This window comes from Diprion similis, chromosome 6 (assembly GCF_021155765.1).
Source record: "Diprion similis isolate iyDipSimi1 chromosome 6, iyDipSimi1.1, whole genome shotgun sequence".
NCBI classification, from domain to species: domain Eukaryota; kingdom Metazoa; phylum Arthropoda; class Insecta; order Hymenoptera; family Diprionidae; genus Diprion; species Diprion similis.
Genome location: NC_060110.1, coordinates 8,795,452 through 8,804,640, shown reverse-complemented (window position 1 = coordinate 8,804,640; position 9,189 = coordinate 8,795,452).

Sequence of the window (9,189 nt, the reverse complement as noted above, 5' to 3'; positions counted from 1 at the left end):
GTCACTCCGGCTGGCCTGGCACGTCTTCGGGTCTGCCTGGACCGGTTCGGACATGATCGGCCGCGCTCCTTGGGCTTGGGGCTTATTGTGACTTGCACGCGGTGGTGCAACGTCACAATAGCCTTCGCATTTTCTTTCTTATTATTTTTGTGTCGCGCTGCTACAGCCGCGGTAGTTCAAATGAAAGCATACTTTTGTCAATTCATCCAACACAAATTTTAAGGGTAAGTCCGAGTACGCCCCCAAGATGAGTGACGTCTGGTCTCTAAGTGAGTTAGCTCGGTGCTCTGCCTGAGTTCTGCCGCCGATACCTTTGAGCTCTGACCTCTGTACTATACTATACTATAGAGTTCAGTGCTTCTGAGGCAACTTTATTTATACCCCCGGAGGCCCCTTCATCGCATTGCGCTGTCACGGTCAGTCATGCGATTCCCTGTCTTTTTATCGCGAGTCTATCGGCGTCCTGTTGGCTGTTGGTGTCCCTCAACTCCGCGTTGATGACGTAGGCCAGCCTCGGCTGCCCTCGATGGTTGTCGCCCCTGCATCCTGTCATCTACTACTCTCGAAATTTGTTCGCGCGAAGGAAATTAGCGCTTACCGCTTTGCAGCTACACCAAGAAATCTCCGACTCAAAAAATTTCGGACCTGAGTTCCGCTGATCGCTAGAAGCAAAACTCAACAAACTTTAGTTTCCGAACTAGTCTCTAAGCTCACATCTCAAGTCCTTATCTTTCCTGGACTAACGCCAGAACTCGAGCGTCGCCACGCGGAGTCGAAATTCTACCATAAGCGCTATCAATCGCGAAAATTCTCCAGATTTTATTGGCTCTCAAATTACGAAATTCTTGAATTCTAGCTTATCGGTACGTAGATTTTGTTAAAAAATGAACAAAAATCCTGAAAACGATATTCGTTAGCCTGTCACGTGTCCCTTCTCAGAGTTATAGGCGATTATTATCGCGGAATCCCTACTTTTGGGTTCCGTCTAGAGTTCAGGGAACCGTTTGTAAGGCGCATCAAAAATGCCACATTACAATATATATCCATATATATATAATGTTGAACATTGAATACGAACTAACATATAATACATATTACGACATCCACTGTGGAGCCAACAAATTGAATTTCTGCATCGAAATTCATCAATGATACTTCCAAATAAGTACGAGAAGTAATATTATATAATTAATAAGATCCTGCGTCTCGCTGTTCTTAAAAATTGTCGGATGACCTGATTACTGCGATCGTAGATGATTGTGTAAAATCTTGAACGACAAAACAAAAAAATAGAGTATGCAGTATTGAGTTATGAGAAAAAAACAAATTTTTTCCGTTTCTCTGTCAAATCTATGCAATAATACCGAAACTAACGAAACTGAATCTTGCCTCTGCGATAATTTTCCTATTTGCATAGTACTTGATGTATTTACTACAAATACGCTCATCTTATCGACATTCTCACATGTCTTCAGTGCAGGTTGAACGAAATTTTACTTTTGCATCCCAGTGTTACGGGATACAGGAAAGGTATTAACGAACGGTTACCAATACGTCTCTATACCCACCCGAGATATTGTTTCGGATATTTTTGGGTCTGGTCTCGTCGCTACTCTCGATTCGGGAATGATGGAACGAGTGACGATGAGACAGAGATGGTTCACTTTTGGTTATATAAAGGCTTTATTAGAACTCAGAAATGTCCGAGTGTGTAACTAGGCGCATTGTGTCAGGAAAAGGTGAAATGAATATTTAGCCTGGAATTGAGGTTGAACTTTGTGGTTGAAATTGAAGTTGATTATTCGAACGTTGGCTTAGGAGTGAGTCCCAGGCAAGGAGTACAAGCGCACGAAAGGTTCGAGAATCCAGAACAGTGGAAAATAAATTACACAGGCCTGGGAAATTCAACTTTTGATTTTCCTTTAGAATAATAGTGTTTTTTTTTAGGTATTCATCTACGTTGGATCAAAATGTAGCGCTGGTTTTTTTACAGCTCATCGACACCTATTTTTGTGCGCGGTATTCATATTTACAGATTTTTTAACAATTTTTATGAAGAAATGAAAGCTAATAAATGTAAAACTGAATATTCAGTTATAAAAATGAAGAGCATTAGTTTTAAACATGATGTTCGCGCCTTTGGCGATCTGTGCGGTTGAAGATGCAGGGCATAGCTTGAATATAGTTTCGGCGCCAAGAACCAGGGGGCAGGCGGGTGACGCTTACGCCCGAGAGCCGCGAGCGCGCGGTTTTTCGCAGATAAGTTTCGGCAGCGAGCGAGTGCGGACGAGCGCGTCTTGGCACGTGTTTCATAACTTGCCGTAGACTCTTAGCACAAGGGCTCGACTCTTGGAGCCACTAGCCAATTGTTCGACTAGCTCATCAAGCTAGTCAGGGGCATCAGCTGGACGAGTCACATGATGTGCTCGCGGGGGGTGATCTCGGGATCCCCTGATGCGACCTTGTGTCCACATCCTGCAACACGATTGATGCCCCGAGGTGTCGGGGGCCGGTTGCAGGCTTAGGTGGGGTGTACTTTCCACAATACTATACAGATTGATCAAGATCTCGTTCCCTCGAAGCGCTGTTTCTCTTGCTATTAGGCCCGTCGCTCCCACGTTAATTAGACTGAGGTGAGAGAGCTCTCTTCGGTAGCGCTAATTGAGCTAGGAAGTAAGATTGACCTCAGGCGGTCCTCACTTCAATGTATTCATGTCTGATGTGCCTTCTGTTCAATGAACTTGCTTTAACTATCTGACTTGCTCGGGCTTTTCCCTCTACTCCGTGAGGTTTTTTACGCCCGAGCAAGTTATAGTGTACTATATAACCCGCGAAATAACTGTGTTCTTATTCGAAACCATGTCCATTCGATCCTCCTCGAATTCTCAACCTTCGAGTTATAATTCAATAAAACACATGACTCAAGAGACTAGATAAATCATAATGGCTTTTGATATCTTTTTCTATTTTCGACAAAACTCCTGTTCAATGTGTTTCTCTTGTACTTACGTAGCTATCATAAAATATGCTCAAAATCACGATTAGCAACCACTAATGAGGGAAGATGTATATGTAAATATCCACACTACCGTTATTTATTACAGATAATTAATAAAGAAATTGGAAGTTATATATATTGGATAGTACATCTGTGACGTCAAGATTGGACAGATATCGGACACCGATACTGTTACGTTGTTCAAAAGTCGTTCTACAGCCGGTGTTCTACCAGTATTGTGTGCCGATCGTCGAACGGCACATTGGCCACCGGTCCACAGCCATAACCGGACCCGATACTGAAACCAGTGGTGAACCATAACATCAGCTGCAACTGTCGTACCAATCTCTTGCCAACTAACAGAGCAATGTGGAGTTATTAAATCGGTTCGCCGATGTTGGCGCGATGCCAGCCTGTTTCACTACATTGTTTGCCGATGTAAATTTCTGCACATATGTATTTTTACTGGAATACATTAGTGCGTGACACTTTGACATCGAGGTAATAAGCATGCAACAAAGTTCAGCATGTTAAATGTGCAAATGTAGGCAGCAAGGATAATGCTTAAGGTATTCATCGACAATTCTATTCTTTAGCTAATATATGCAACAGAAGAATACCAGCCTGCTCTAGCCTGAGAACCGCAATATGTAGGATTACTATTCTTCTACTACTAGTTCTTTGGTAATTATAGCGCAATGTGTCCTCTGAATTAACGGCTTTTTCGCCAACTCGGTACTTATATAGCCGCCGCAGAGGGCAGAATACCGCCAACCCAAATCCAGATGGATACCTACCCAAATTGCGTACAGGGTCGTCCGTCTAGCATAACGGATACCTCCAATTATCTAGCCAAAGCATCGAATATCGCCACTGCCGCCTAGATGCGTCGCCCATCGCCTACAGGGCTATGTGTTTCGAAACCACAATGAAACCTCCCGTCGATGGGCCGGGGTTGAAGTTCCGAATTTGAAAAGTTCCAAAAGCGCCTAATTCCGAATGATTTGGTGGCGAAACATGAAGTTTGTTTTTCAAACGGTGTTGATTAGTATCCGTTAAGAGAAGTTTTATTGTAATAGTAAAATCAAAAATATCGAGCTGCATGAGACGTGAACAAGATATTTTACAGCGCCAGCAAGGACTGACAATAGCATCCTCTCAAGAACCTAAGCCGTCGTATTTTGTAAACTTTTTCCAATTTCAAAACTTTTGTTGAAATAATTAGTAAAAACAAGTGCATCTTGCATAAAATAGTTCATTTTTTTCCTGTTGGTAATATAGGATACATTTATACTGCCCGCATGGTGTGAGTGAGCGAAGACTGACAGCGCGAACGACCCCACAAATATCCCCCCCGTAAGGTTATGGAGTCGGACGAGCACGCTAACCGGCAGTCGCCGTATGACGAGCATGGTACAAACGTGGGTTTCTTTTGCCAGACATTTTGGAGCAATGTAATAATTGTAACCCTAATTATTAATCAATAAACACTATTATTATACTTGTAAACTGTCTCCATCAAATATGTTCACATGGTAGCAGAGGTCCGTGGTTCGCGGTTTGTGATAGGAAGTATTAAATATCGTGTGCGAAGTGCAGTCTCATTCACGAAGCAACGTTTGAGAACGTGTCGCGACACAAAATGGCAAAAGTAAATGATATCACAATACCGGTGTTTGATGGAGAGGACTACAGTTTGTGGAAAAAACGCATCACACTGTTTTTGAGGTATAAAAAATGTGACGAGGTGATAAAAAGAGCAAGAACGGCTCAAGATGAAGACTCGTGGGAAGAAAGTGATTGAAAAGCAATGAACTACATATACAGCGCGATATCGAACAAACAATTAGAGTTTGTGCGTGAAAAAACAACGTCATAAGAAGTCATGCAAAAAGTTTGACGAAATGTACCTAAAAGAGTCTATGGCGTTGCAAATTGTACGCCGAAACAAAATGGAAAAGTTGAAAACTCAAAGACTTCAGTGAAATAGGAACATTTTTCAGTGTCTGAAGGATCAGTGAACGAGCTGATATCCGCGGGTGCTAGTGTTTCGGAGAAAGAGAAGCTAAATTATATGCTAAACACACTACCTGAATCATACAGTTACATCGGCGATCTGATAGACGCAGTAAAGGAGGAGGATCAGACTATGGACCATATGAGAAGTAAAATTCAAATGGCAAGAAATGGAAAGAAAGTCAAATGCATTCGTTGCGGATAAAAGTCGACAGGACAGAAGAATCCAGAGGCCAGCGCGTGGGTCACGACGTTCGACTACCATGCGGCACCCAACAGTGAGACAAATAGATTAAGCGATTGCGAAATAACTTGGCTGTTAGACAGCGGTTGTACAGACAACATAAACAATAACGATAAATATTTTGAAAGATGTGCCGATTCAAGAAAACCAGTCAATGTTTATATGGGAGATAATAGAGTTGTAAAAGCAACAAAGATTGGAAATGTAGTAAGCTATTTTGAAGAACAAAGTCAATATGCGAAATGTATTCTATGCGAAAGATATGCATTCAAATTTAGTAAGCTATGGTAAAATAGCAGAAAACAACACGATTGTCTCCAGAGGTAAAATTACAAAAATTGTCGATTGCGGCGGCAATCTCACAGCAATAGCCTGGAAAGGAAACGGCCTGTACGTCATGAAAAGTGTCTTGAACTATAGAGAGTCATCAGTAAATGTTGCTAAATAAGGTGGGGGAAAATATGAGCCAAAAGGAAAAATGGCATCGCATGCTGGGCCATGTAAACTTGAACTACTTGAGAACCTTGAGCAGAAATCAACTGTTAGATGGTATCCCAACTAAACTCGAGAACGAATTCATGAAATGTAAAACGTGTATAGAAAATAAAATGCACAACGTCGCGTTCGAGAACAATAGAAATAGAGCGAAAGATGTTTTGGAGATTATACATACTGACGTATGTGGACCGTTCAGAACAAAAGGTCTCAACGCGGAAAAATTCTTTGTTTCTTTCAATGATTATAGTAAAATCGCCAAAGTGTACTGTATAATCTCCAAAGCAGAGGTACATGACTGCTTTGTACGAGTTGTAAATGAATATGAAGACTTAACCGGAAAAAAGGTAAAGCTTTTCAGATGCGATAATGGGAAAGAATACTTGAATGGAAGTATTTATAAGTTCACCACAGAAAAGGGTATCATAATTCATCCTTGTCCAGTATATGTTCATGAGTTAAATGGAACTGCTGAACGGTTCAATAGAACAATAATGGACATGGCTCGTTGTCTATTGGCGGAGGCACAAGTACATAAATGCTATTGACCAGAAATCCCCGTGACCAGGTTCAAGAGGCGAGAAAGTATTAGATGTCAAATGGGTTTACACAAAGAAGTCCGATGAAAGCTATAAGGCGAGGTTAGTTGTAAGAGGGTATCAACAAACAGATGAAGTAGACGATGTCTATTCACCGGTAGCAAAAATGCAAACATTAAAAGTCTTGCTGCCATATAGTTGTCAAATGGGCCTAGATATTGAGCAGATGGATGTGGTAACGGCCTTCTTAAATGGTAAGGTAAGCTCTGAAGTCTATGTGTACACCAATCAGAAGGTTATGATGATGACACGAATAAAGTATGCAGATTAATAAGAGCTCTTTACGGTCTAAAGGAAAGTCCAAGGGCTTGGTATGAGTGTCTTGATAAATACTTGACAAGCTTGGGTATGAAGAAAAGTAATCTGGGCAATTCCTTATACACCTTTGGAAAAGGAAAAGATTTACTTGCTAATATTTGTGGATGTTCTGCCAATCTGCGGCATAAACAAGACTAGAGTACAGAGTGTCAAGGACCTCTTGTCAGGTAAGTTTGAGATGAAAGATCTCGGCAAAATAAAAGAATATCTTGATATCAACATAGAGTACGACAGCCAAAGTCACGAAATAAAACTAAGCCAAACAAAGTATATTGAGTCATTGGTGAGAAAGTATAAATTATAAAGTAGTAAACTATACGATACACCAATGGAAGTAAACTTAAAAATCGAAAAATCTGACGTTTGTGAACGAAACATTCAGTACAGAAACTTGATTGATGCATTGTTATATATAAGCTCAGGACATGAGTTACAGTGTGGATTACATAAGTAGATTCCAAAACTGTTTCGTCGAAACTCATTTCAAATACGCTTCGAGAATATTGAAATATTTGTGCGCTACAAAGGATTTGAAATTGAATTACAATAAAAATGTAAACTCGGAAATCGTCGATTGCTATGTAGACGCCGATTGGGCAAGTGATAACCTAGATAGAAAATCCACAACTGGGTATGTGATTCGATTATTTTGAAATGCTATAGGTATACGGGAAATCAGAAAAACTTTTTGGAAGCAAAAAAATTTTTCATGCATTGATTTTTTCTGTGAACTTTTGTGTTCGAGAACAAAGAATTCACGGTTGTATTGTTTTTTTTTTTTTTTTTTGAGCTGTGCAATCACTGATTATACGTGAATATAATTATAACATTAATTCACGTGGCGATTGACGCACAATGCTGATAATAGCATTGCGTAACAGAGTATAGCAGTATGCAACAGCGACTTGTTATTCTAATTAAATTATCATAGTCGTCTAACTTAATTTTCAGTACACCTTGAATAACTTGACTTATCTCTAATATTCCAAAAATTGATACGGATTATTGTTCAAGCCTGGGCATCCAATTATGCCGTAGTCATACAAATTATTTGGTTGATAGTTAACAACAATTGGATTAACACGTACAAATCCATTCATATTACCGCTGAAATATTGGGATAATAACATACTTCATTCACTTACAACAATCAGGTATTGGAAGGATCATAATGTGTGATGACGTCAAGGCTCAATGAATTTTCTCAGTTGATTATTATATTTTTGCACGTATAATTGACTCTACCGGATAATACAAAATTATATGTTCTCCGTGTATAATGAGGAGAAGCGAATTGTTCAGTTATTTCATTGTTACAGTAAAACGTGTGCAAGTCATCAGTCTTACAATTAGTGGGGGAAATTGGTGATATAATAAGAGGGCAGTCTGCGAGTGGGACCCGATTACTTTGAAGTTTTTGGGACACTCTTAACGAAAGTTATTTTCACTCTACAGAAGTAGCGATATGTCAAAAAAAAGTGCAAATGACGTTCGGTGCAATCGATTGCCATTTCCAAGTCCGGGTGACGAGGTGGTGATTTCTGGAATTGCCGGAAGATTTCCAGAGTCGAACAACTTGACGTGTCTCGGAGAAAATCTTCTCAACAAGGTAGACCTCATCACCGATGATGATCGCCGCTGGAAACTGAGTAAATGAAAATAATTTAATTCAAAGTCTTTGACCGCAAAGTGAATGAATTACGCATGCCAGGTTACTATGGAGTTTCACAATGCAAGTGATATGTAACGCTTCAGGTTTCCATTCTCAGAATTATATTTTATGTCGATAACCGCGCTGAGCGAATCAAATTTGCGATCATTTTCAGAAAATCCGGATATTCCCCAACGAAGTGGAAAGCTGAACAATATTGGAAAGTTCGATGCACAATTTTTCGGGGTACACTTCAAAGAAGCTCACATTATGGATCCCGCAGCAAGAATGATATTAGAACATACTTACGAAGCTATCATTGATGCTGGTGTGAATCCTCGACAACTTCGTGGAACTAATACCGGAGTTTTCGTGGGTGCCTGCTACAGTGAATCAGAACAATCATGGGTGTATACAGAATTTCAGGTCAGAACATCATTCAATGTTCCATTATAAGCTTCATAAAAATAATTGTATTGCTGGAGTCCCATTAATACTAGTTGAGTTCAGACGTACTTTGCAGGGTTCCTGTTTCCCCATCTTAATTCATGTAATGTTTTTCAGTATTGGATACCAGTACTGTCTGATAAATGGTTCATTATTTCTTATCAATATGTTTTGCAATTCACGATTAGTAATATGATGTAACAATTATTACACAAATCATTTTGTCCCATTAACAGAATCCTTCAGGTACTACGACTCTTAAGTTATTTGAATGTTATATTTATATTCTGAAGAGGCAGTGATCATAGAAAGTGAATAATTTCATCTGACCGCTTATCATCATATTTTATATACTCTATGAGTTACTTACACTATTCTTCAGACCAACGGATTGGGTATACCGGGTAGCTCTCGCGCCATG